At 43.0% G+C, this 26,264-nt stretch overlaps 4 long non-coding RNA genes across 5 annotated transcripts; 1 reads left to right on the top strand and 3 right to left on the bottom strand.

Moving 5' to 3' along the window:
- Positions 1 to 7,787: 7,787 nt before the first annotated feature.
- LOC124649512 lies at positions 7,788 to 8,313 on the bottom strand. Its single transcript, XR_006986668.1, has 2 exons — positions 8,191 to 8,313; positions 7,788 to 8,093 (listed from the first exon to the last, which is right to left on the bottom strand). It is a non-coding gene; the product is annotated as an uncharacterized LOC124649512 (long non-coding RNA).
- A 1,167-nt stretch (positions 8,314 to 9,480) lies between these two features.
- On the bottom strand, positions 9,481 to 11,518 carry LOC124649511. 2 transcript variants are annotated; one of them, XR_006986666.1, is made up of 4 exons: positions 11,480 to 11,517; positions 10,329 to 10,530; positions 9,778 to 9,957; positions 9,481 to 9,610 (listed from the first exon to the last, which is right to left on the bottom strand). It is a non-coding gene; the product is annotated as an uncharacterized LOC124649511 (long non-coding RNA). The 2 variants fall into 2 exon arrangements; XR_006986667.1 differs by lacking the exon at positions 10,329 to 10,530 and having other exon boundaries at positions 11,480 to 11,518.
- Positions 11,519 to 12,403: 885 nt separating this feature from the next.
- On the bottom strand, positions 12,404 to 15,409 carry LOC124649509. The gene is made up of 5 exons (XR_006986665.1): positions 15,272 to 15,409; positions 14,883 to 14,952; positions 14,575 to 14,749; positions 13,664 to 13,878; positions 12,404 to 12,922 (listed from the first exon to the last, which is right to left on the bottom strand). It is a non-coding gene; the product is annotated as an uncharacterized LOC124649509 (long non-coding RNA).
- An 8,251-nt stretch (positions 15,410 to 23,660) lies between these two features.
- On the top strand, positions 23,661 to 24,703 carry LOC124707781. Its single transcript, XR_007004987.1, has 3 exons — positions 23,661 to 23,718; positions 23,796 to 23,842; positions 24,604 to 24,703. It is a non-coding gene; the product is annotated as an uncharacterized LOC124707781 (long non-coding RNA).
- The last annotated feature ends 1,561 nt before the right edge of the window (positions 24,704 to 26,264 follow it).

Below are 26,264 nucleotides of genomic sequence, written 5' to 3'. Positions count from 1 at the left end.
CACTATATTGTTGGAATAGCTTTCACACGAGGAAGCATTCTTATCTCGAGCTCTATAGTTTTGTACTTCTCAGTTCCACGTAAATTGTCTGAAATTTGTTAAATTTTTGACAACCGAGTACCAGTGAGTTAGATTAATAATAAGAAAAAACCTCAACAAAACTCCATTAAAAAGCAAACTGAGCTTAGCTGTGGTGGTTAGGTTGTGGTGGAACCATCCCACCCAGGTTCAAGTTGTAGACTTTGCATGGGTGTTTGTGCTACCTAGATTTATTTAACAATTTAACCGGTGCTATATTTTTAGTTGTAGGTGACATGCCAATCTACAACGAGGTGGCGCATGTGGTGACTTTATCAACCTTAAGATCTGCTGGCTCAGTCCCACGGAGGTGCTCATAATGGCATCTCTAGCGAACCGACCCAAATCAGCGACCCAAATGGTCTGATTATGTCCATTTGGATCTGCCCGCGGATAATATTTGGATCGTGGTCCGCCTTCTAGGCCAACGCGCACAACGGGGAGGGACTCATGCAAGGGCACGTCGCGCCTTTTGCGGCCCAATTGTTGTGTTGGCTGCTTGAGTGTTGGTGACGTTGCGGCTTGAGGCCCGACGAAATATGTCGTCGTGGGTGCAGCGGTAGATGTCGGGCGCGCGCTGGGTTGCGCTGAGGCGGCGGGATGACGACCTCGCCCGGTGATTGTTGGCGGTATGATTGAGCCATATGGGCATCTTCATCGCCGGCGAGAGTGGCAACATTAGTTTGCACGCAGTGGCGATGGTTTTGGGGGTGACAGCCGCGCGTCCGGTCGTTTAAGTAGTGTTGGCCTTCAATGCTCGCGCAGCTTCCAGCACCATCAACGTCAATGCTAGTGCTGGAGCTGAGGCAACGGTGGTAGTGGTCAGCGATGGCTTTGATGGCCATGGCTACCGCCGCCGGTGACCCTTCTCCTGTCGGGTCGCTTCCATGCAGGCTCGCGGCACGCGCGGGCGGACACGCATGTTGTCCGTGCAGCGTTCATGCAGATGCATCGGTTCCCAAAATTTGGTGGGCGATGAGTCGAGCCGGATGGGTCGGTTCGTTTGGGTCGTCCCGTTGGAGTGTTGGTGACCGGTCTGCCTATCCGTGCGGACCGTTTCAGACAGGCCAGGACTGACTAGGTTGCCCCGGTAGAGATGCCCTAAGGATAGGATATGCGTGTGTTCGTGTTTATAGGGGTGAGTGTATGTGTTGTATTGTGTTTCCAAAAATCCATTTAGAAAATTAAAATGAAAAAGGCCTTAAACCGGAAAAAAAAACACTTTTGCTGTTTATCACCCGGTTGTTTTCTAATTGGCCATCACTCGAATTTCCTAGTTTGTATTTTTTCATCCGGCAAAAGTGTTGTTTTGGCTCACACAGGTTTTGCCCGGTTTTTCTGAACGGTTTTGTTTCCACCGTTTTTTTTCTTGGTTTTGTTTCCACCGTTTTTTTCGCTCGGGGGCCCCACATTGGCTTCAACGGGATCCTCATTTGGACCCAATCCATTTCGACCCAAATCGCGGCGGGGAAGAGGAGAGAGCGGCGCGGAAGGGGGAGAAATCGCCGCCGTGGTCGGAGACGAGCCCGTCCGCCGCGGTCGGAGACGAGCCCGTCCGCCGCGGTCGAGCGGTCGCTGCGCCCTTCCGCAACCTGCGCGTGGGAGTGGGGGCTGCGGGGCCTCGGGCTTGGGGCGGCATCTCCATTGCTGTTCGTCGAGCTCGTCCTCAAGGTAAGCGTCGACCCCAAATCCCTCGCTATTCTAGTCATCAACGACTTCGTGAGTGTGTAGGCGACTTCAGAGGGCGACCTCGCCGCCCGACCCCGCCGGCTCCCAGCGCCCGGGCGAGGTGAGGCGCCTCTTCCCCGCCCCGATTTGGGCGCGATTGGTCATTTCTGTTGCCGTTCTGGCGCGGGGTTTGCTGTGGTTTTGGTTGGGTTCGCGGCGCGGGTGGCCGCGGAGATTTGGGTACGGTGGTCGCGGTTCGCTTGCGGGTGGGCGGCGGCCAATGCTGCCGGCCATGGCCGCTCTTCGGGGCCGGGCCGTACGGAGACGGGGGTTGCGGAATTGTGGGGGTGGAGCAGGGCGAGAGGTGTCTTCGAGTTTTCTGTGGGCGATTCGCTGTTTCTGTACGCGTTGCGTCTGTGGAAATTTTTGGTGCATTCTGTAGTAGTGAGAATTTTGGGTGGGCTGGGCGTGAACACGGCTGTGGCTATTTTGGGGGGCGGCGGTGTAGGATTTTCTAGCCGTCTAGGTGTTTGGTGTTGTGGGTGGTGAGGTTTTCGTCGGCTGATTTCCCTCGCTATTCTAGCCATGAACGATTTCGTTAGTGTGTAGGCGACCTGCGTGTAGCATTTTTCTAGCCGTCTAGATGTTTGGTGCTGTGGGTGACGAGGTTTTCGTCGGCTGATTTTCGTGGATCTATGTTTTTCCCGTGTTTTTTGTTCATGACGATTCGATTTCAGTACCAGGAATCGGAGATAGTCTGAGTGCTGAATCTTCCAGATGACCAGATGCCCCCTCCAGGCCGCTGCACTTGCTCGTTGTGTGGTCTGCGGAGGCGTACTGCAGCTGGGACTGAGGAATCACAAAGGCCCTTCCTGTTCTTCTTATTTTCTCTGTCTGCGCATTAGATTCTTATTTGTCCATTTCAGCAAATGCATAAGATTGCCCACTCAACCTCACCGTTTCTCATTTTTCAGACTTGCCATTGTGTATCGTATCTCTAGTCTCATGTGCTGTTTTTACTGTCTCTGTCGTGTTGTATGTATCTTTGTAGCCGTGGCTTGTTTTAAACAAGATCTCAGAGATCAATACATGGTAGTTGGAAGTGTTGAATGTGTGTGAGTTATGTTTTTGAATTGTTTTGATCCTGTTTTTCTGTGGTTTTGTTGCTCTCTATGTGCAGTTTTCTGAACATTACACTTGGCATTCTGTTTGTTTGTCAGTAGCTAGCTGCAATTTTTATGCAGAACCAGGAGAAGCATAATGAGGTTTTCAGAACACAGTTGCGAGTTCTTTAGCAAGTTCTCAAGACATAAGCGACGTCTCAGGGAAGCCTAGTTACTTCGGTGTGTTATTAGTGTTGTCAAGTATACATACCATGTAACTAAGTGAGAAGTGTTTCTATGAAGAAATTATGCGAACCTACTTACTTATGCGGTATCATGGCAAGTATTTCGAAAAATTGTTATGCATAAACCTTGTTGAGCTGACCACTAGCCTGTTCTGTCGGTGTGCGCTCTTTTGTTTTCTTTGTTGAGTGTTGGGATGAATTCACACCACCGGCATAACCCTTGTTTTCTTTGTTTTCTTAGACTAGTTCTGAAAGTGTGCTTGTGTGTTACAGTTCCGTTTAGTTCAGCCGAAACAGTTGTTCAATTCAATAATTGGCATACCATTCCCCATTTCACTTCGCAAATTTTTGGCACTGCGGGTTGTGCTCGGTGACTCGGTTCTGGACTCGATCACAAAGGAGAGGCAACGACCGAGCTTTCAGAAATTGGGAAATGGGGAATGGTATGCTGTTGCACTTGTTGCACTGGAAATGAAAAAATTGAATACTAGACGCTTTTTGCTTCAAGTTCCTGCAATCGTGTGTAGTATGGGTGTTTACGTGTGTTGCTTTTTTGTGAAGCGCCGTCGATGCCGGTGGTGTATGTAAAGGGATTATGGAGGTGATTTGTCATCCCAAGTGCAGGGGGTATATAGCAAGTACTCTGTGTGTGCAGGGATATCTGCAGCTATATACCTAGTGATGTATACAGTGCATATACTGTCATAGATGCGGTGTATATATGCACACATGTCAGTGTAGAATTTCTAGGTGCGTTGTGTTTGTTTTCTTGCTGCCAGATGTTTCACGAGCTGTAGGATCTTTTCTTTTGATGTATATGGTATCTGTTTTATTATATCGTAGATGCATTGTATATATCAGAAAGTAAATATACAATGTAGTGTATATGCAATGTAAATAGAGTATATATACAATCATAGTGTATATGCAGATAAAGTGTATATGCAGTGTAGATACAACTATATGTGTAATGTATATACAAGTGTATATGAGTAGAACAGCCTCGTTGAAGACGGTCCGGTAGGAGTAGAGCAGCTTCAGCTTTTGCCTTGTGATGTTGCCGTCGGAAGGAGCGATGCAATATGCAGATAAAAGTGTATATGCAGTGTATATACAAGTGTATATGCAGTGTATATACAAGTGTATATGAGTAGAGCAGCCTCACCTTGTCTAGTGTCGTTGAAGACGGTCCGGTAGGAGTAGAGGAGCGGTGCAATATGCAGATAAAGTGTATATGCAGTGTATATACAAGTGTATATGCAGTGTATATAGCTGTACATACAAGAATATATACAGTGTATATGTAGTGTAGATACAAGAATATAGATACAGTGTATATTCTTATATTTTACACTATATATACAGTGTACATATATGCAATCGTATAGTTTTTATATCTATTATTTGAATTTATGTACAGCTATGGGTAGACTTCACACAACAAACATAGAGGAAGATGGTTTATCAGAAGATGATTTATCAGAAGACAATGAAGAAAGCTTCTGCAATCCTGTGTCTAAGGTTCTTTTGTGTTTTATGCATTTTTGTACTCCCTCTGGTCAACTGCCATGCATGTATTTTAGTGTAAATGCAGAGATAGTATACTGTTTAACATTTTAACAATTTTTTTGTGCTCTTGTTGTGTTTTTAACAGGACAATGTGAGAGATAGCAATTTCGATAAGGCACTTATCGAGTTTTACATGAAAAATGTTAGTTCTTCACTTAAACATGCACATGTGAAAATTATATGTAAGTTATTCATTGAGATATAACTTATTTTGAGTACCTGTTTTTGTGTCTATTTTGCAGAAAGTTAAGAGCCTTAAACGGAAAATAATGCAAAGCAACATCCGTGATAATCCAATACCTGCATATCAGGTGTGTCTCCAACATGTATTTTAACTTTCGGTCTAAGAAGTTCATTTACAACATGTATTTAACTTTCTACTGGTGTGCAAAGCGACATACGTGAGCAAGTAGAATCTGATTTTTAATGGATTTTAACTTTCCACATGTATTTAACTTGCAGTCTAAGAAGTCAAGGATGGAGAATGCAGACAGTAAAGTGTGTACAAGGTACTGCGGAAAATTGTTTTCAACGAGTAATCAAAGCATTGACTGATAAGCGATTTACGTAATCAAACTCTATGGAATGGAATGCATGTTGAAGTTTGTGAAAACAGATGTGCCTCTTAGATTTGTGAAATGGATAGCAAGTGTTTTTGACACCAATTCCTCAGAAATTCAGTTAACAAAGAAATTCATTCCTGTTAATAAGCAAACAATCCATAATATTTTGGATCTTCCTATTGGTGGAATTGAGCTTGTCCCTGATTGTGAAGCTGGCCATGAATTTCTGTTGTCTCATTTCAAAGTATCTTCCATTCCAAATGTCAACTTCTTTGCCAACAAGCTAATCTCCGGGGAAGAGTTGTCAGATGAAGATATTTTCATTTGCTTCATGTCAGTTTGTTTCACAAGCTTCTTGTGTCCAAACTCAAGCCTATTACCGCGGCCGCAGAACCTCCGATCCATGTTGTTCCCTCGCATCCGCAGTCCAGACTCCCTGTTCAAGCAACACAGAAAACGAATCTAAGCAGACGATGACACAGACAAAGATGTTACGTGGGTAGATGGATTCATCAAACAAAGCGAAACAAACAATCGCAGAATTACCGGGGCGCCGCGATCCAAAGAACGATGAAACCGAGAGGCCATGAGATTGAGCGGATGGCATAGTGCCCCCTCTCCTCTCCTCTCCTCGACGAGTAAAGAGTCAAAGTCTAAGTCGTCACACACGACGCACGCGTTGGCTGAACCTCCCTTAGTATATATAGAGCTTTTGGAGAGATTCAAATTTGAAGGGAGGGAATTAGCATGGCGGGAAGAAGGAAAAGATTCGGGCTGCATGCGTGGGTTTCAGTTCTGGAGGGAAAATGATGAAAACATATAGGTTCGAAATTTTGGGGAGAAATGCTGGGCGCTAAGAGATGTATGGCTGGGATTAGACTATGCCACGGATCAGTTGGTGGCGTGGCGCTTATTTTGGAGCCCCCGTAATTATGGGACGGTATAGTTATGGATTGCCAAACAACCCTTCCTTGTAGACCGGAAATGAATTTACTTCCTAGGCTTTCCTTTCTTTGTAGACCGGAAATGAATTGCCCCTCAGGATACGCAGGATCAATCCGGGTCCTCTCTCTAGGAAAATAACCTTTTTGGAGATACTGCTCAATTAGAGCTGTCGTGTATGCATACCGGGTCATATGTACGTGGAGTAGGTGTTTTAATTGTTCCTTGCCAAAAGATGTCTCGCATGTTGATTCTAACCCTTCCATGATTTTAGAATCATGTTTTTTTTACCCCTGGACCATCATACTAGACTCGTTGCCCTCAAGTTTGACACATATATTGCAATTCAAACAAAAATGTCTCGTACTGGGGTGAGGAGATTAATGGCCCATCTAATATTGTGATGAGATCCCGGTTAATTTATCGGAAGGCATCCGAGCGGTCAGTGCGCTAATTTCTGGGAACTTCTGTGTGTGTGTGTGTGGGGGGGGGGGGGGGGGGGGTTAATTATAGCCTGGTGATGTACTCCCTCCGTTACCTCCGATCGGCGCGAAAGCAAAATTTTCAGGGTATGTTAATAATCGCTTGGAGTATGTGCATGGCATGGTAATCAATCAGCATAAATGTCTGGCTGCTTGCCTTTCTAAGCGGGCGTCAGTTATGATGTTTGACGTTTTTAGGTAGGCCTACTTTTCAAGGAAACTATATGAGAGGAAGGGAACTAGTTCGTACCATATTTCCTCGCTTGTTTCTCGGTTTAGTATATACTCCGTAGTATATAGATAGACCTGTTTCTTAGTGACGAGCCCCTATAATTTCTTGGTCGTTTTTACAGGATAATTATTCCAGAATTGTTATTCGCTCCTATAATTACCTATTTGAACATTTCTCTTCTTTTGAGCCATTGTTATTCGCTTGCATGCAGTAATTTACAATTAGTTGAGATAAACATTTAGAGGTAGCAAACAAGGTTTGCCAAATACAAACAAGCTCTGGTGTGGATTAACCAGCCCACTAGAGAAAAAAAATCCCGAAACAAGGCGATCCTTAATTGGTTGAGAAATACGAGAGAACAAGCATTTTTAACATAGATAACAATGGGAATAAACAGCGGTAGGCCAATGATGGTAGAGAAACCCATGTTCCAGCAGTGCAAGCAATCTTTCCCAGCAATATTAACGGAGGAAAGCGGCATGCATAGGTGTGAATCCCATCACTAATTAAACGGACAGTCAATGCTAGCTATCGTGCCGCAACGAGCGGGCGGAAATAAAACTGCATGATTTAGATGGCACGTCGGTTAATCTGTATATAGGAGGTAGTAGGCTGATTCGGTTGGAAGCTAGCTCAAGCCGATCCTTAGCTTCATTTTTCAAAACGTGCCATGCATGTGCAGGTTTATGAGTTACCAAACTAGCTTACATTAGCCATATTTCTTACTGGAACCGTTAACAATGACCTCAAGATAATAAATTCAAGTTGCGTAATTCTCATTAAGAACACAAAACGATCGGGTGACATTGATGTTGAAATTGCTGATAGTACATCGAACAGGCAAGACTACCTCAGCTCCAAACCATCATTCCTCAATCCTTTTAGTTTGCAACAACAAACTACAAAAAAAAAAGTCAAAATTTTGCCATTACCATCTCGCTTTTTCGAACATATTCAGGTCACATGTGAAATAATCAACACTAAAAAGTTCATATATATCACAGCAGCTCAGACTGACATCCAAATCCCCACGTACACCATCCACCTCAGCTCAAGTCCAAACACAAATAAGTAACAAAGACAAACGTGGAACTATTACAACTCCAGGTCTGTATGGAGCAATTACAAAAATGGAAGTCACAAGGGATCGTGATGGTAAAAATAGCACATACGCCACGGACGTGGCCTTCACAGCTTCACTCACACCATCCCTGCGAAAACAGACAGTTCAAAAGCTCAAGTATATGACAAGATATTCTCTCACTTGTCAAAGCATGAGTGTAAAATTCGGCATGGTAGCACGCATACCTATAGAACAATATATGCGTTGAGGCTTTTCGTCAGTTGATCTTTTAGCTACCTGCAAATGCGTGCCACAAAATGTATGTATGAATTGTGCCATAAAGAGAGACAAACTGAAGATGTTGATCAGCCAAGGGATACACGATCATGCCACCATGGATGGTTCGTCCGTGCGGATCATGAGTGACATTGTACATATCCTCTATCAACTGCTGCCGACAAGACAAGGTTACAAGTAGTCAGATATCAATAGTTTTTGATCTAACACGTCGACTTCAACGAGTCACTATACATTTATAAAGAATGAGAACTAGATAAACGAGTCAATTTTCAATACCAAGTTCACGATCAGACTGCCACCATTTTCAATCTTAGACTTGGTTCCATTTGAATAATCCTTGATGAACTAACGCACACATTTAATTATTGAAATGGACACAGCTAGAAAAGCAAATAAGAAAAAGTTTTTTACTGCCTTGTAGCTCCTCCCTCTCCCCTTTCCTTCTGCTGCTACGGTTCTCGAGTGAGACTTTCCCGAGTTCCAGGCCGAACCGAGGTTTCCCTCGGCGGCGATGCCGCTCGGAAGGAGCTGAGGCGAGGTGCCGGTCGTAGTTTTATGTATTTTAGGTTTAGAGTGTTGTCTTGTCCTATATGGCGCCATGGAGTAGTTCGTTGGATCTTGTCGGCCGGATCTGGCGTGTCCTGGGATTCTTATTCTTCACTGCACTGCTCTGGTGGCAAGAGCTGTTGTATGTGGGGCTGCAGATCTCAGGGATCTCCGAAAATAAGGCTGAGATCTGGAGTTTTTCCGTTTGGGTGGCCTGGTGCAGCACCGGACGGTCGTCCTTGAGCTTCTCCGACCAGCTTCCAAGGTGGAAGGCAGAAGAGAAGATACTCAAGGCGGGCTCCTTCAATAAGCACGGTAGCCTCTTGATCTGGAGTCAAGTCCTTGTGCTGGAGGCTTTTGGTGGTTCGGTGTTGTTGTCGGGCGGAGCTTTCTTTGTTTTCCTTTTCTCGCCGTGGTGGTGTCAGGAGGAAGAAGCAGGCTAGGCTTTCGCACTGTGACATCGAGCTGCTCCGGAGCAAATAAGCAGACCTGAACCGCAAGCAACCCCATACAGGATGACGTGCCAAAGAGGTGAGCCAGTGTCAATTGTTTCAAATTGCCCTGCGCCCAAGTTAGGGGAATGATCAACTCTGAACTCAGCTTAAAACATGTTTCTAAAACAGAAGACAAACTACATATAATCGCGGAATCACCATTGGCCCTGTTTTCATCATTGAGGGACACCCGAGTGCCTCTCAATGTTGTATGTCTGTATGACATTCTTCACACAACCACTGAAGTAATAAGCCATCCCAACAAACATCATGAGGGCCTTGAGTATCCAGCCACAGTATACCGATCAAGAAGCCCTTGCATAATCTACAAACCACACTGAAGCAGGAAGACACTTCGTTAGGAAATCGCATTGACAATGGAATAAAATTAAAAGAAATGAATTCCGGACACGGATTCAGATCACAACTCAACACAACAATTGATATCTTGATCAAGGGGAAGCAGAGAGTGGACTGAAACAACTTGTATACCTTGTGGATTGTGTAGTAAGAAGCCCAAACGGTTGTGAGCACCTCAACGTGGTCGATATTCATCCTACGTCCGTCGTCTTCTGGCAGTAATAAAATGTGTTGACAACGATGACATCTTGGCGTAAAGGGTGTCATGGCGTGTGCTCGCCGACATCTTGGTGGTGCCGCTCAGGTAGTGCCCTGAAATGCAGAGAACATTGTCGAGGCCCAAAAAACTTAACTCGATTTGAGTGTTGCATAGAGAAGACACCTACATAAGAGAAATCCGGACAATTAAGAGAAAAATCAAGCCATTTGGTTGAGTGCTCGTTGCTTGCATTACTAATTATTAAGTAAACCACTACAACAGGTAAACAAAGCTGATAAGATAGCTTGTTAATCACACATGTTGCTAGCACGACATTCACACTGAAGAGCTCAAATAGATTTCTTTTATTCTACGCCATCACAGACAACATAGAGGTAAACCAGTTTCAATCTCCACAGGTGGAATTGACATCATTGGACTGGGTACTTTCACAGCCCTGGATCAACGTTATTGCAGGATCTACCTAGTCAACTGATCCTTGCGTTGCACATGATCCGGATGCACGTATATAGCTGGAAGAACAGGCTTCAGAAGCATGTCAGGGATCCTGAGGATTGGCACATAAAAACGAGTTCGCGACAGAATTTGGTAGCAACACTGTCTTGCACGTTTCGAGAGAAATTCACACACATCCAGCTCCTAACTCTACCACCATTTACCATTTTCTATATGACAAAAAATGAAAATGTGCAGTAAGTCGTGACATAAAATAAGAAAATAGCATATACTTGATTCAGATAACAACTATATAAAATTTTAGTTTAAGAAGCTCCAGGTCCAACAATCTAAGTTACAGGATCGGAGAACATAGGAATAAGACCAATCAACCCAAGTTACTAGATCGAGAGAACACATGAACATACATCATGTATTTGATTAAGAAGCTCTAGGTCTAACAATCTAAGTTACGGGATCACGAGACCGAGAGGAATAAAGAGCATGTATTTGATTAAGCCAATTGGTGGTACCAAAGAACACAAAGCATACAAACTGACCACAATCTAAGTATCAGTTCACAAATAGTAAACAACAAGGGAAACCCGTTTCTTTCTTTATAGTTAACCATAATTCCAAGTATTATAGAAGATATGAGCAAATACAAGTATTGTTCACTCGGTTACGACCTCCTCTATTTTGAGCTTCAACAATATCGGGACCATCAAATATATCACATAAGGCACGGAGACTCACTAAGAAAATATACATGGTGTTTACATTTTAGAGAAGGCCTTATTAATCTAACCGTAAGTTCTTATGAAATAGCTCATTAAGGAAACCATTAATAAACTAGATGTGATGCATCCTTGTCACTCACATTGTGAACTTGGGCAATAAACTTGTATAGACTTAAAAAGCAAACCTGTTGGTGTGCTTTGACTAATCATGGGTATATATGTAAAATGCAAATGTGAGTTAGATGCAATTCAACATAATAGCGCATCCAAAGCAATTCAACGCTTACTGTTGATACATTCCTGGTTAAAGGCAACAACCTTAAAGGTATTTAAGACCATGTATTCACGGTTGCAACGACACTGAAAGGAATTTTTTTACTAGCACACACGGACCAAGGCGATGTGCAACTAAAACAAACTACAGGAAAAACATAATCACCTTCTTCTACATGTCGAGATCGAGAAGTTCATTCATTCCGCATCCGAGCTCCTCGGGAGGACAGCTCCAAATACAAAGAGTCGCGACATTTTGAACTCGGGAAGCTCTCCAAGCATTGCTGCTATTGTGACCGACCTACGAAGCGGGGTTACAAGAACTTTAAGTGAGTTGGAACAAGCCACAAGGTAATGTATAACAGGGTAAAATAATTTGCTCTGATGATGATAAACATGTGTCCTTTTCTTCCTGAACCACGATCTTAACTATGGACTCGAAATTGTAAACAATGACCCAAATGGTTCATTTTCTAAATAGAGAAAAAAAATCTCAACTTCCTCTAGGCATGATACTTCTCTAGATGAGTAGACAAGGAAAACAATAAAACCATGGAGTGCTAGGATGAAGATATATAGTTATGAATCAAAGAAGATGGCCACACAACACCAACCAGGCACCGTTTGGATGTTTGTATTGAAGCTTGGTATTGAGTATTGGGCATTCACAGCCCAAATACCTCGAATTGAGGCGTTTGATTGTGCTAGGTATCCAGGCCTGGTATTCGGGCTGAGTATTCGCTTGGGCCGATTCAACTATGGCGAGCTCTTCCCGAATGTCCAGCCCCAGACATTGCTGGGTACTGACGCGAGACGAGCTTCTCTTCCCCACCTTGAGCGCCAGACCAAGTAAATCGATCGGCGGCGAGCTAAATCCAACGTCTCCCTACGGATCCGCCGTCGCCCTCCACCTCGCCCTCCCTTCCGTCCCTCCTTTCCTGCTGCCTCATCTCGCGGTTCGGGTGAACTCCACCTCCGAGAAGGACCGGGGCGAGCTGCCGAGCTCTAGCCCTACTCACCGATGACCAGCAGCGTCCGTCCGTCCTCCCTCTCCCTCTCCCTGTCCCCCATATCTCTGCATTTTCGTTCATCATCAATCTCTTTGTTGCAGCACACGCAGACTGGAGCCAAAAGTGGAAAGAAGACGTGCTTCACGTTGAGATCATACAAATGCAATACATTGCTTTGACCATCCAAACAGGATTTGACATTCCACTAGAATATCAATTCTAGGTAGAAAATATCTAAACATCCAAACAAAAATATTGGCATTGATCTCAATGTGAATATCCCAGGATATTGATATTCCATTGAATGCAATGCCAAGCCTGCCAATACAAACATCCAAACAGAGCCCAGTGTTATTCACACCCACATAACAGGGCAGGACTTCTAATAACCATGATGACGTGTCAATTCATACAACATGAACGTGCTTTGGCCTTTGGAGTGGATTCAAAGCCAACACAAGGATGCTCCCTATGTACAGCGGGATTAAGAAACGTTGTGTAAATTGCCTTCGTATCATACCTCTTTTTACCATATATGGTTTTTCAGGTTCACTAGGATCACCCCTTGGTCAGTTGCTCAACGGCTTCCTCCAGGTTCCCTGCCAAGTAGCACCAAGCACATTATAAAAACAAAACGGAGTTGGTCTGAACTTTTTCGTCACTCAAACCAGAGCAAGTCAATATTTAACCATAACTGCTAAAGTAGAGCAAGTAAATATTTACCCAACCACTAAATCTATCCGCTGTCCTAATAAGCTTAAGTAGTGGAAATTAAATGTTAATCAACTAAAAATGCCAAACCAATACTATCATATATAAGTAACAACGGAAGACCCAAATTTGTTATATACAAGAATCAGGAACATGAGTAGAAGCTCTAAAACGACAGCAACAAGATCATGCATTTGTGTAATAAACCTTTTCATCAATGAGAAAAGGAAAAAACCAATGGAAAATAATGTTCTATGATCCCACCCACCCTCATCAATCCCTAAAATAAATCCCATATCAATGAACAACAAATAATTTAAAAATATCCTAGGAGAAGATCCCTCAAGAGAAATCCAACACGGAAGTTATGCGGGTACCAAGTTATCTGCAAAGAAACTATATATCAATGATAATTCTGGATGTACACAATAGCCCTCTTAAACAAAACAAAAAAAGCACAATAGAGAAGATCCCTCAAGAGATCACTAGAAGACTACAAACATAGCATTAGTAAGCTACTCCTCAAAATCTGTGCTCAAGCTAATATGTATATACATCTAGAAAGCTGCGGATCAACACGGTTTGACCTTCTAAAGCTGATACTAACTTGTCACAAAAGAGTATATTACCAGATTGTAGTCACTTGCTAAACCTTCAAGCCCGAACTCTGAAGCGAGACATGGAGAAACCTAGTGCTGGGCATTGCGCTTCCAAATTCTCGATGTCCTCTTTGCGCCGATGCCGTTGTAGGTTGCCGAGCTGGTCGCGTGTTTCAACAGACATGGTAGCAGCAACATGGTCTTCTACCGCCATTTGTCTCTTGCTTCTCAGCTTCTGCAGACTCCTATCACACAGATGAAGATCAGTCTAGGGTACTTCTAGAGAGGTGAAGTATAAACATTCAAATAACATGAGCTGCAAATTGAACTTGAGTGCGGAAACATGTCATAGAAACTGAACTTGAGCTGCAAACTGAACTTGAGTACTTAGTTTACGTGAAAGATGAATGCAAAATGAATAATGTAAAGCCACAGGGTCTCAAACTTCACAAAACAGTATCATGTGTTTCTAAGAATCCAAATAAGTTTATTCTCTGTGAAAGCTTATGCAAAATGAGTGATGTGTCATTAATGATTTACCAAAATGTACTCTGAAAGTTGTTGCTGGAGGCCTAGAACTTCACCAGCACATGTTTCGAAAAGCTAACATAAGCATTAAAGCTTTAATGGCAAATATATCCACACTGGGCAGACCATTTAGTCTTTTAGTACAGATTAATAGAGAACACCAAATCTGTAAACCAATATAAGTTTTAGTACCTATAGAACAACTTCTTCAATTGTTATGTCGAAACCATATTTGGTTTAATTTCAAAAATGATGATAACTCACTATACAGAAAAACTACACCGTTTTTGCTCCCCTTTCCAAACGATTCGTCGGAATCGGGCAAACAATATACGGTTGGAAAGCTAAACTAGCTGGGTAAATTCTACAATCACATCCATCAATTGTAATCTAGGGACTAACTATAGGGTTACCATGGCTGCACGAGACATAAATTGATGGAGAGCTCGAGGAAGTTTTGTACAATCCCCATCTCTTCTCTTTTGTCTTTCTTGTTTCTATTTTCCGTTCCTTTCTTTGACCCACGACCTGCTCCTCTTGGGTGTGTGGTGCAGCAGCAGCAATGAATCATCGTGGGCATGGGGTGCACTTGTATCAGGTCGAGGTGATACAATTTATTGTGATATGTGAACTTCAGTAACCAACTAGACTGTGTCAAAATTAGCTCAGTACTTGTCTGTTTAAACTAACTACGAGAGAAGGGGATACATCAAAACTACACCTGATAAGGTCTTCTTTTCTATTTGTTGCAACAATAACCACCACCATCTATCCTGCTTGAACCCATCGATCTTCAGAAGAAAAAAAACAAGTGTCAGGAAAAGATATGCATGGTCAAGCTACTGTAATATCATGGTCACTTGAAATTAATATAAAGCTTACAATTTTAAACTTGGAATTGACATCAACACCATGTTACAACAAAAGGATAGCGGCAGTAGCACTAACAAATGCTCATATAGCTAGAACTGGATATCTCCATAAATATCACTCTAGGATTCGATACAAACTTGAAGCAGGCATGCATCTTTTTGGGAGATAAATATTTGTGTGCATCCACAATTGGCCGAGCAATGTACGGGAGGTCTATTGCTCACAACAAAAATCTACCTTTATTGATGAAACTTGGGACTTAGCAGCTAGAACTAAAGGTCTCCCATCGTGCCTCTAAGCCGGCATCCCTGCAACCGTTGTAAGCTTTTGCGCCGCTCCCGCCGGCCAAGGTCACGAGAAGTCACCGAGAGCCACCCACCGTGGCACCATCTCTTTCTTCTTGGCTTTGGTAGGCTCCTATCACACATTGGAAGATGATCATTATAGGGTAATTCTAGTGAGCTGCAGCATGAACATTTACGTAAGATGAGCTGCAAGACGAACTTGACTGCTGGAAAATGTGGTATGAACAAGATTCAGTGCCTGGGATTGGTGTGTGGAAGGATAGTCACCATAAGGTTCCTGCAAATATTTTGTGGGCGGAAGAGCTCCTCCTGGTGGAGCCCTTTTCGCGAGGTGGTCGGCCAGCTCCGGACGCCGGCCGGCCGGCCGGCCACTCCTTGGCCTTGCAGCGGGAGGAGCTGGGGTAGGCCGTCCCTGATCTTCTTCCGCTTACCTGCACGGGGCAGGGGCATGGGCATGGCGAAATTTATCGAGGTGTGGACGCGGAGAGGGGCCGGGATCCGGAGCTTACCGTGGCGGGTGAGGTCGCCGTGGAGAAGGTTCTCGCTCCATCTGCAGCGGTCGCCGGGGATGCGGCGGATGGGGGCAGGTACATCTGCGGCGCCTCAGCTCCAGCCGCTGCGGGAGGATGGTCGCCGGAGCCGATTGAATGCGTGAGGGACTTGGTCGGAGGGGGGATAGGCTGGGGACGGCGGCGAGCGGCGCAGACATGGGTGGTCGGCGACGAGCGGCGCGGTGTTGGGTAGGCACGGGGCTAGGAGAGAAAATGTAGAGACAGGAGGAGGCAAATATTTCCAATCAAGCCGTGTGATTTGTTGTTCCTTAATTTATTTTATTTTATTTATTTGCTCTCCTCCATGCAACGCAATAACTAACCTTCCCTCACCGAATACACTTGCATTGCATGATCAATACCTGTTTCCTAAATTTTTGGCTCATCTTTGGCATGCACCGTGGATTTGCTCCTCAAAATTACTTTCCATTCTTGCTCCTCAAAAATCTCTCCGTAAAATCTCTCCTCATCAAAAGCCACATAAAGTCATTCATTAATTCACCAGGCCAATCACGAGTCCACAGCTTCCGATATTTTGGGAATTTGACTGGAAATACCAAGGAAGGAGGCCATCCACAGCTTTAACTGCTCCCGGTTTTCCAGGATGGTGGAAACTGAAGCATCAAAATTCAACTTCATCAATAAAAGCACGACTATGATTTTGCATGGAGACACCAGTGATACATATATATTCTCGTTCATAACCATTAACATATGCATGTCAAAATCATCGTCGTCTTCCTCCTCCTCCCCCTCCCCAACCATCCACCCCCCTCCGAAGAAGAAAAAGAGTTGCCAAAAACAAAATTCATCGTTCAAGCAGTCGGTCGCAAAGAAATTTAAAGACAAGCAGAATAAAAATAAACTCATCTGGTTATTCCGTAAAACACCTCAGTGGCGGAGGAGATGGGAACCGCGGCCGACGGAGCTGATCCGACACATATGGGTGAGAGAGAAGAAGACCGTCGGGGTTGCGCGATGATAATATGGAAACAGTTCTGACCCGCCCTCACGTGATTTCAGGCGAAAACCTGTTATGTGCCCCCCACAATGTATGCCCCTAGTTTTCCAACAAAAGTGATTATTCCATGTGACACTTGCTTGTCCTTTGATTCTGTTATGATAGGTCATATGTACATGGAGAGCCCACAATGAGGCGAATTTTTTTGACCAATGGACTATGGTTCGAAACCCCCACAACATTTTATTAGAATTCCGCCCTTTTCAAAAGTTCAAAGATATACACAAACAATAAAAGAAAAGATGATTATTTCAATCCAAGATTTGAAACTTCCGGTGTGCTTGTCCATGACCCAATGCATATGCAATGTGGCCTCATGAGTGAAACTTCCGGGAGACTTGGGCCAGTGACCTTGAAAATTGGGGCTTGACATTATAAGTATAAAATCTTCGGCGAGAGAATCATATTTTTGAAGCACGTGCCACTCTATAGTTGTTGATCAGTTATTCATCTTCATGCATACTATCATTATATAATATATACCAACATTGTGAATCCATACAAGAGGGTAGTGTTACTGATCCTCCCTACTTTTTGAGACCAAACCCCCATTAGTGGGCCTCGTTCCCATTAGTGGGCCTTTTGTCATCTACCCCATTATTTCTGTCAAAAGTGGTTATATTTCATGCGACTTTTCTCTTTGTTTGGATAAGTCATATGAACATGAACCATGTCCAAATATGTCAATTTATATATACAAACAATAAAATAAAGGAAGATTATTTCAATCCAAGAATTGAAAATTTCCGAGTCCTTGTTCTTGACCAAATGCACATGCAATGTGGCCTCGTGAGTGACCGCGAGACTTGGGCCACTAACCTGGAAAATGGAGGCTTGGCATTATAAGTCTAAAATCTTCGGCGAGTGAATCATATTTTTGAAGTAGGTGTCACTCTATAGTTGTCGATCGGTTAGTCATCTTCATGCATGCCGTCATTATATACCAACATTGGGACTCCATGCAAGAGGAGTGGTGCGACTGACCCTCCCTCACGCTTTAACATGAACCATGTAAAAATATGTCAAATTATATATACAAACAATAAAATAAAGGAAGATTATTTCAATCTAAGATTTGAAATTTTTTGAGTCCTTGTCCTTGACCAAATGCACATGCAATGTGGCCTCATGAGTGACCGCGATACTTGGGCCACTAACCTAAAAAATGGAGGCTGGACATTATAAGTCTAAAATCTTCGGCGAGAGAATCATATTTTTGAAGTAGGTGCGACTCTATAGTTGTCGATCGGTTATTCATCTTCATGCATACCGTCATTATATACCAACATTGGGACTCCATGCAAGAGGGGGGTGCTACTGACCCTCCCTCACTCTTTGAGACGAAACCCCCACTAGTGGGCCTCGTGTCATCTACCCAATTATTTTCCATCAAAAGTGGTTATACTTCATGTGAATTTTCTCTTTGTTTCAGTTTGGATAAGTCATAGGGATATGAACCATGTAAAAATATGTCAATTATATATACAAACAATAAAAGAAAGAACATTATTTCAATCCAAGATTTCAAAATTTCTGAGTCCTTGTCATTGACCCAATGCACATGCAATGTGACCTCAAGAGTGACCACGAGACTTAGGCCACTCACCAGGAAAATGGGGTTTGACATTATAAGTCTGAAATCTTCGGCGAGAGAATCATATTTTTGAAGCAAGTGCCACTCTATAGTTGTCGATTGGTTATTCATCTTCATGCATACCATTATTATATACTAACATTGGGACTCCATGCAAGAGAGGAGTGCTACTGACCCTCCCTCACGCTTTGAGACGAAACCCCCACTAGTGGGCCTCGTGTAATCTACCCCATTATTTTCCGTCAAAAGTTGCTATATTTCATGTGAGGTTTCTCTTTGTTTCAATTGGTATAAGTCATAGGAACATGAACTACGTAAAAAGATGTCAATTTATATATACAAACAATAAAAGAAAAGAAGATTGTTTCAGTCCAAGATTCGAAAAATTCATTGTGCTTGTCCTTGACCCAATGCACATGCAATGTGGCCTCATGAGTGAAACTTCCGTGAGACTTGGACCGTTGATCTTGAAAATGGACGCTTGACATTATAAGCCTAAAATTTGTGGCGGGAGATTCATATTTGTGAAGCAGGCACCACTCTATAGTTGTCGATATGTTCTTCATCTTCATGTATACCGTCAGTATATACCAACATAGGGGACTCCATGCAAGAGGGGAGTGCTACTGACCCTCCCTCACGCTTTGAGACGAAACCCCACTAGTGGGCCTTGTGTAATCTACCCCATTATTTTCCGTTAAAAGTGGTTACATTTCATGTGACTTTTCTCTTTGTTTCAATTGGGATAAGTCATACGAACATGAACTACGTGAAAATATGTCAATTTATATATACAAACAATAAAAGAAAGGAAGATTATTTAAATCCAAGATTTGAAAAAAATCATTGTGCTTGTCCTTGACCCAATGCACATGCAGTGTGGCCTCATGAGTGAAACTTCCGTCAGACTTGGGTCGTTGATCTTGAAAATGGGGGCTTGACATTATAAGTCTAAAATCTTTGGCGGGAGAATCATATTTGTGAAGTAGGCACCACTCTGTAGTTGTCGATCGGTTATTTATCTTCATGCATATACCGTCATTATATACTAACATTGGGACTCAATGCAAGAGGGGAGTGTTACTGACCCTTCCCCATGCTTTGAGACGAAGCCCCCATTAGTGGGCCTCGCCTCATCTACCCCATTATTTTCCTTCAAAAGTGGTTATATTTCATGTGAATTTTCTCTTTCCTTCAATTGGGATAAGTCATAGGAACATGAACCACATAAAAATATGTCAATTTATATATACAAACAATAAAAGCAAGGAAGATTATTTCAATCCAAGATTTGGAAAATTCATTGTGCTTGTCCTTGACCCGATGCACATGCAATGTGGCCTCATGAGTGAAACTTCCGCGATACTTGGGTCGTTGATCTTGAAAATGGGGGCTTGACATTATAAATCTAAAATCTTTGGCGGAAGAATCATATTTGTGAAGCACACACCACTCTATAGTTGTCGATCGGTTATTCATCTTCATGCATACCGTCATTATATACTAAGATTGGGACTACATGCGAGAGAGGAGTGTTAATGACCCTTCTGAAGGAGATATGCCCTAGAGGCAATAATAAAGTGGTTATTATTTATATCTCTATGTTTATGATAAATGTTTATATATCATGCTATAATTGTATTAACCGAAACATTAGTACATGTGTGATATGTAGACAAACAAAAAAGTCCCTAGTATGCCTCTTAAACTAGCTTGTTGATTAATGGATGATTAGTTTCATAATCATGAACATTGGATGTTATTAATAACAAGGTTATGTCATTGTATGAATGATATAATGGACACACCCAATTAAGCGTAGCATAAGATCTCGTCATTAAGTTATTTGCTATAAGCTTTCGATACATAGTTACCTAGTCCTTATGACCATGAGATCATGTAAATCATTTATACCGGAAAGGTACTTTGATTACACCAAACACCACTGCGTAAATGGGTGGCTATAAAGGTGGGATTAAGTATCCGGAAAGTATGAGTTGAGGCATATGGATCAACGGTGGGATTTGTCCATCCCGATGACGGATAGATATACTCGGGCCCTCTCGGTGGAATGTCGTCTAATGTCTTGCAAGCATATGAATAAGTTCATAAGAGACCACATACCACGGTACGAGTAAAGAGTACTTGTCGGGAGACGAGGTTGAACAAGGTATAGAGTGATACCGAAGATCAAACCTCGGACAAGTAAAATATCGCGTGACAAAAGGAATTGGTATCGTATGTGAATGGTTCATTCGATCACTAAAGTCATCGTTGAATATGTGGGAGCCATTATGGATCTCCGGATCCCGCTATTGGTTATTGGTCGGAGTAAGTACTCAACCATGTCCGCATAGTTCACGAACCGTAGGGTGACACACTTAAAGTTGGATGTTGAAATGGTAGTACTTGAATATGGAATGGAGTTCGAATATTTGTTCGGAGTCCCGGATGAGATCCCGGACATCACGAGGAGTTCCGGAATGGTCCGGAGAATAAGATTCATATATAGGATGTCATTTTATGTGAATTAAAATGATCCGGAAGGTTCTACGGAAGGTTCTAGAAGGTTCTAGAAAAGTCCGGAAGAAATAAGGATGGAAGGTGGAGTCCCAGAAGGATGGAAGTGATCGTCTACCGCAGCAACAAGAGCCTCATCTTGTAGGCTTTGGAATCTCTTCAAGGGTGAGACTCGATACCCCCTCGTTGCTACCGTCTTCTAGATTGCATCTTGGTTTGGATTGCGTGTTCGCGGTAGTAAAATTTTTGTTTTCTATGCAACGTTATCCTACACCTTCCCCACGCTTTGAGATGAAGCCCCCATTAGTGGGTCTCGTGTCATCTACCCCATTATTTTTTCGTCAAAAGTGGTTATATTTCATGTGACTTTTCTCTTTGTTTCAATTGGGATAAGTCATAGGAACATGAACCACGTAAAAAATATGTCAAATTCTTACAAGAGTTGGGTCGGGGCCTCGAAGTTGTAGTTTAGCCCTATAAGTTGAGGATCTTCCTGCAGGGTAGTCTTGTTTGGGAAGCAAGTGTCACTTTTGCGTTCCGTATTTCAAGAAGAACGATGTTTAGTGGGCCCCGCACCATCTACACCATCTACCCTTAGCTTTTTAGTGGGGAACCTTTGATTTTTATTCCTTAATATTTAATAATAGGTTTAGAATAAGCTAGCACTAGATTTTTAATATTCTCCGTGAGTATGGCGTACCAAACTAGCGGTACTCTCTATCCAGTTCTACCAACATATGCTAGACTATCTGCTACCCAATTCTATCCGCGAATAATCTTCATGAGGATAACTTCTCAAAGGTTGATGAGATGCTTCCCTTCATATAGATGCCCATATACACATATGCTACAAATATTCCCTTTGACGGCTTACATAATTAATCGTGGCACAATCACCCTGAAAGACATCGGGAAGCTTAGACCATTCATGAGCTAGTACCAGACCCTCCATCAAAGCACTTACTTCTGCCTCAAGGCTAGCTTATCTTCAAAAGTGGTAACTCCTTATGTCTTTTATCTTTATTTGTGTTATGATAGGTCATAGGGACATGGAAAACATAAAATATATGTAGATATTGCAAGGGTTGGGTTGGTGAGCTCGAAATGGAAGTTTCGCAATATAATTATAGAACCTTCCTAGATAAGTTTTCTTATTTATATCATCACTATATAAACAATGATAGGAGCCCATGCAAGAAGGGGAAGGTGTTTGACTTTTCGTAAAGCAATTTTAGGACGTCTACCTTGTCAACCCCTGCCTTATCTTTGAAAGAAGTTATTTTATCTAACTTTTCTCTTACTTTCTGATAGGGGTCGGTCATAGGGACATGACACCCATTAGCTTGTGCATGAAGGTCAGCAACAACGCGAGAAGAAGGAGCCGCTCAACTAGTATATATGGTGCTATATCTTTGTCTACCGTGATAGCTACCGTTGTTATTCCCTTGATATCAAGCCAAGGGGTGCCTGGGTCGACAACAACAAGACTCTATGTTGACTCGTGGACAAAAAGACGTTAGGTCTGTCGCGCATGCTAGGTTGTTCCTCGCCACAAATTAGCCGGCTAACAAGATACGAGGGTGTGGATGCACCCATGCTAACTGTATCGTATGTGTAATAGTAGTAGCAAATTTTGAGTGTTGACATGTGGAGCGCAGGGCCTTCTAGGTGAGTTCTGTGTAGATACAACATGAAATACAAGTGTACACGTGTTATAGGCATCAAATCCTAAAGCGGAGAAGCTAGCTAACTCAGTTTGGGTGATTGGTGTGCGTGTACTACTCGTTTCAACAAAGCAAAAAAGGAAAGTGCACGTTGATAGGCTCGCAAAAGTTTTTGTTTTGAAAAGGACCACCGATATTAATCACCATCAACAGCAGTAGAAAGAACACCAAAAGAAATAAAAGTTATAAAAAAAGGTATTTGAACCACGTAGCGCAGACTACAAACACTGGAGCGAGCTGAAGGCGCGCCGCCGTCCTCGTCCCTTGTTTTTGAACTAAACTCAGCTCTTCAGAAAGAGGAAAAAAAGGAAAAACAGTTTGGCAGAGATATTTGATTTCTATCTAATTTTGGTGTGTAATATGCTTGATATAAATTGATTGCATTTTGTGATTTGGATATGGTGGTAGCGCATGTGAAATCAATTTCATCTCAGAATTTTCTCATTTGAAATTGCTGAATGGAGTATGTGCTACTAGTAGTATAATGCTTTCTTGTCATTGATGGAAGTTGAGAAAATTCAGGCGCCCACATAAAGGAAGGAGTATAACTGTGCGCCAGAAATTAGGGAGCGTTAACCTTGGCAATTACAGTGCCATTGGTATTGATGGATATCAGGGAAACATCAAAACTAGAGAACCCACCACTCACCAGTCACCACCTACCCACAGAGAAGCGGCGGCGCGGCTGGCGTGCTCGCCGGCGCCGGCGTGCATCGGAAGCTCGGTGCGCGCGGCTCCGTCGAGCTCGCCCGGCCGCGTCGTGCGCGTGGCCGGGGGTCTGCGGTGCGGTCCTCCACGACGGCGGCGGGTTGCCGGCCACCAGGATGCAGCGGCGGCGGGCCGTCGTCCGCCATCTCACCCGTTCGCGAGCCGAAGCAGGGGCGGCCAGCAGCGGAGAGGGCTCCGTCCTGGGCGTCTCCTCCGGCGTGCTCGCCGGGAACATGCCCACGGCGACCCCGACGCGCGCAGGTACCACGTCCTCCTTGCTATGTATCCGGCGCCCCTCCCACGATAGCTTACAGCCTTGACCCGCTCCTCTCTGCTAGGGTTTCCCGGTGCACAGGGACTCGGATCTTGGCGACACTGGATCGAGGTCGCTCACTAACAGGCCTGCACCTTTCTCTCTGTTTACACGCGTTGCAAATATTCAGTTCAAGTGTACGCAGTTGAGGATCTGCCCATGAGTGTCCACGCAATATTTGCTAGTGGTTACTTTTCATTGATTAGAGTTCCTATTGGTCCAATACTAGTCCCTGACGAATGACAAACTTATTTGTATACATGGGTAGTGCAAGCTGATCTTCCTGTGTGAGTGTTCCTGGTCAGGACTCAGGTGTGATTAACTACTAGATTCCCGTGTTGTACTGCTGTTCACGTTTTTTCTCTGTTCCTTCGGTGCAGAATAGCATTTTCTGTTCAAATTTGGTTTCGCATCGAGAATCGCTGAAACATTCCAACATGCACTAGCAGGATCCCTCTGCTATAAATCGTCAAATGCCATTATGCTAGTTTTTTTCATCATAAATGGTTGAGCTTAGATTATATTGGTTGCTGATCCATGTTATGCCTGGTCTCTATGTATTTATCAAGACCGCCAATCCCAGTCTTGGAAAGGAATACAAAGTTCCATTATTATTTAACATATCAAACTCTGATCTGTCCATAAAATGCATTAGGAAATTTCAAACTGAATGTTTGTTTGTTGCTAATGCATTCTAGCTTGGTTGGTATTATTGTGCATGTCCTACGGATTACTTGTACTGCACTGTGCTATAAATCTTGACATTAATATGCTAATCTTCATGAGCTTGTTTGTTTTGAATGCTCATTAGGTGTTTTGTTATTGTTGTGCAGGTTCGAGACCATGATTCACTTTGCCGGACTAAACCCGCTGTTCTACTATTACGACACCCTCATCGTGCTACAACCAAGAATAAGAGTTGCTTGAATTTCCTTCATGGGTGCTGCTATCACCTCCTAATTTGCAGCTCTTTTTTGGTTGTTTGGAGATTTTTGTTGGGTGAGAATATTGAACGTGCTTGTGCTGGTGTATTATTTTTTTGGGGAATTGAAAGCTCGGGAGATAACATGGTCCTCTTTTTACCTTTCTTGCAGTACATGATCTTCTCCTTTTGAGTTAATTGCTTTTTCTTTTGAATTGTGTGCATGGATTTCGAGTCCAACGACTAGTCGACGACTAGTCTATGAGTCCCATTTGCAAGGTCGACTCGGCCAGTCGACTCGACTCATTTGATGAGTCTATCAAGTCGATCGACTAGTCTTGACTAGTCTCGACTAGTCCAAGTTTGTGAGTCGGTCGACTTAAAAAATGACCCCACATGTCATTTTTTTCCCATTCTTTCCTCCCCTTTCCATTTTGTAACTACTGAATCAATAGAGAATATGCATTCTGGGCCAAATCTTGATGATAGATTGAAATTGCAATGTAATCTCTGTGGCAAAAAAGTTGGTTATGGGCCTTAAAGGATGAAGAAGCATCTTGCTGGGGGGTTTACAGTGGTTGATATGTGCACCAAAACAACCCCTGAAATTCAAAAAAAGATGCATGAATTGCCCAGGTTTTCCCCAACTCCCCTGTCCCCAGCCTTATATTATATCCTACATTATACATATTAGTAATTTAGTATTAAACATGAGTCTTGCTGAGTCGAGACTAGTCTTGACTAGTCTCTGAGTCGCTACCCCAGAACGACCCGTCTACTCGTCGACTCGAAATCCATGATTGTGTGTTGTTTTCTTCAACCAGATTGGTTAGGTTTTCTTGTGGTGAGTAATTTTATCTTATGATAATTTGAGCTTTGTGCTTATGGTGATTGCTGGCTAATTAGTAAAGCTTTTTTCCTCTCTTCCTTTGATTTCATAAAAATAAGCTCTTTCCTGTTATTCTTGCCTTTGATTTGATTTAGCTGAACTAGCACAATTATGTAGGATCAAAATGCACGTGTATGTTTGAGTGGGCAGAATGGGCTTCTACTGGATATGAAATTTTTGTCTAACTAGACCTCTGTTTGGTAACGCTGGGCAGGGTGAAAGTTTGGATCTTGTTGGTGAAGGGCCAGAAACTCTGGAAAACATGACAGTTGCTGATTTGAATGAGGTTGCTTTTTCCTAGTTGTATGATGGTAGGAATCAGGTGAATTTTACTCTTGTGGTGCTTCCCTGATCCGTTTGCTCTGTTGGTATATTTCAAGATGCATAATCTGAGTTGAGTTCTGCAGATTTCATTTCATGTGTTTGATTTGATGGTCATTATAATTAGCAAAGTTACTAATTGCAGATTAATATTGTGAAGTGTATATATGTCCACTAAAGTCCTAAGATTTTCTCAAAACCTAACCAGTTGGAAAATGATTGCGATTCATTGAATCTCCGTGCTTGTGATTTGACATAATATAATCTTGATGCATTTATTCTTGCTCCACTTTGTTTCTTGGTTTGAGGATTTATGTTGTTTAATATTTTTAATTCTCTCGTTTGTGTTGCTATGTCAAGCT

The sequence above is a fragment of the Lolium rigidum genome, chromosome 4 (genome assembly GCF_022539505.1).
Source record: "Lolium rigidum isolate FL_2022 chromosome 4, APGP_CSIRO_Lrig_0.1, whole genome shotgun sequence".
In the NCBI taxonomy this organism is placed as follows: Eukaryota; Viridiplantae; Streptophyta; class Magnoliopsida; order Poales; family Poaceae; genus Lolium; species Lolium rigidum.
Note: the sequence above shows the minus strand (reverse complement) of the source record. Positions and strands in the feature narration are given on the sequence as shown.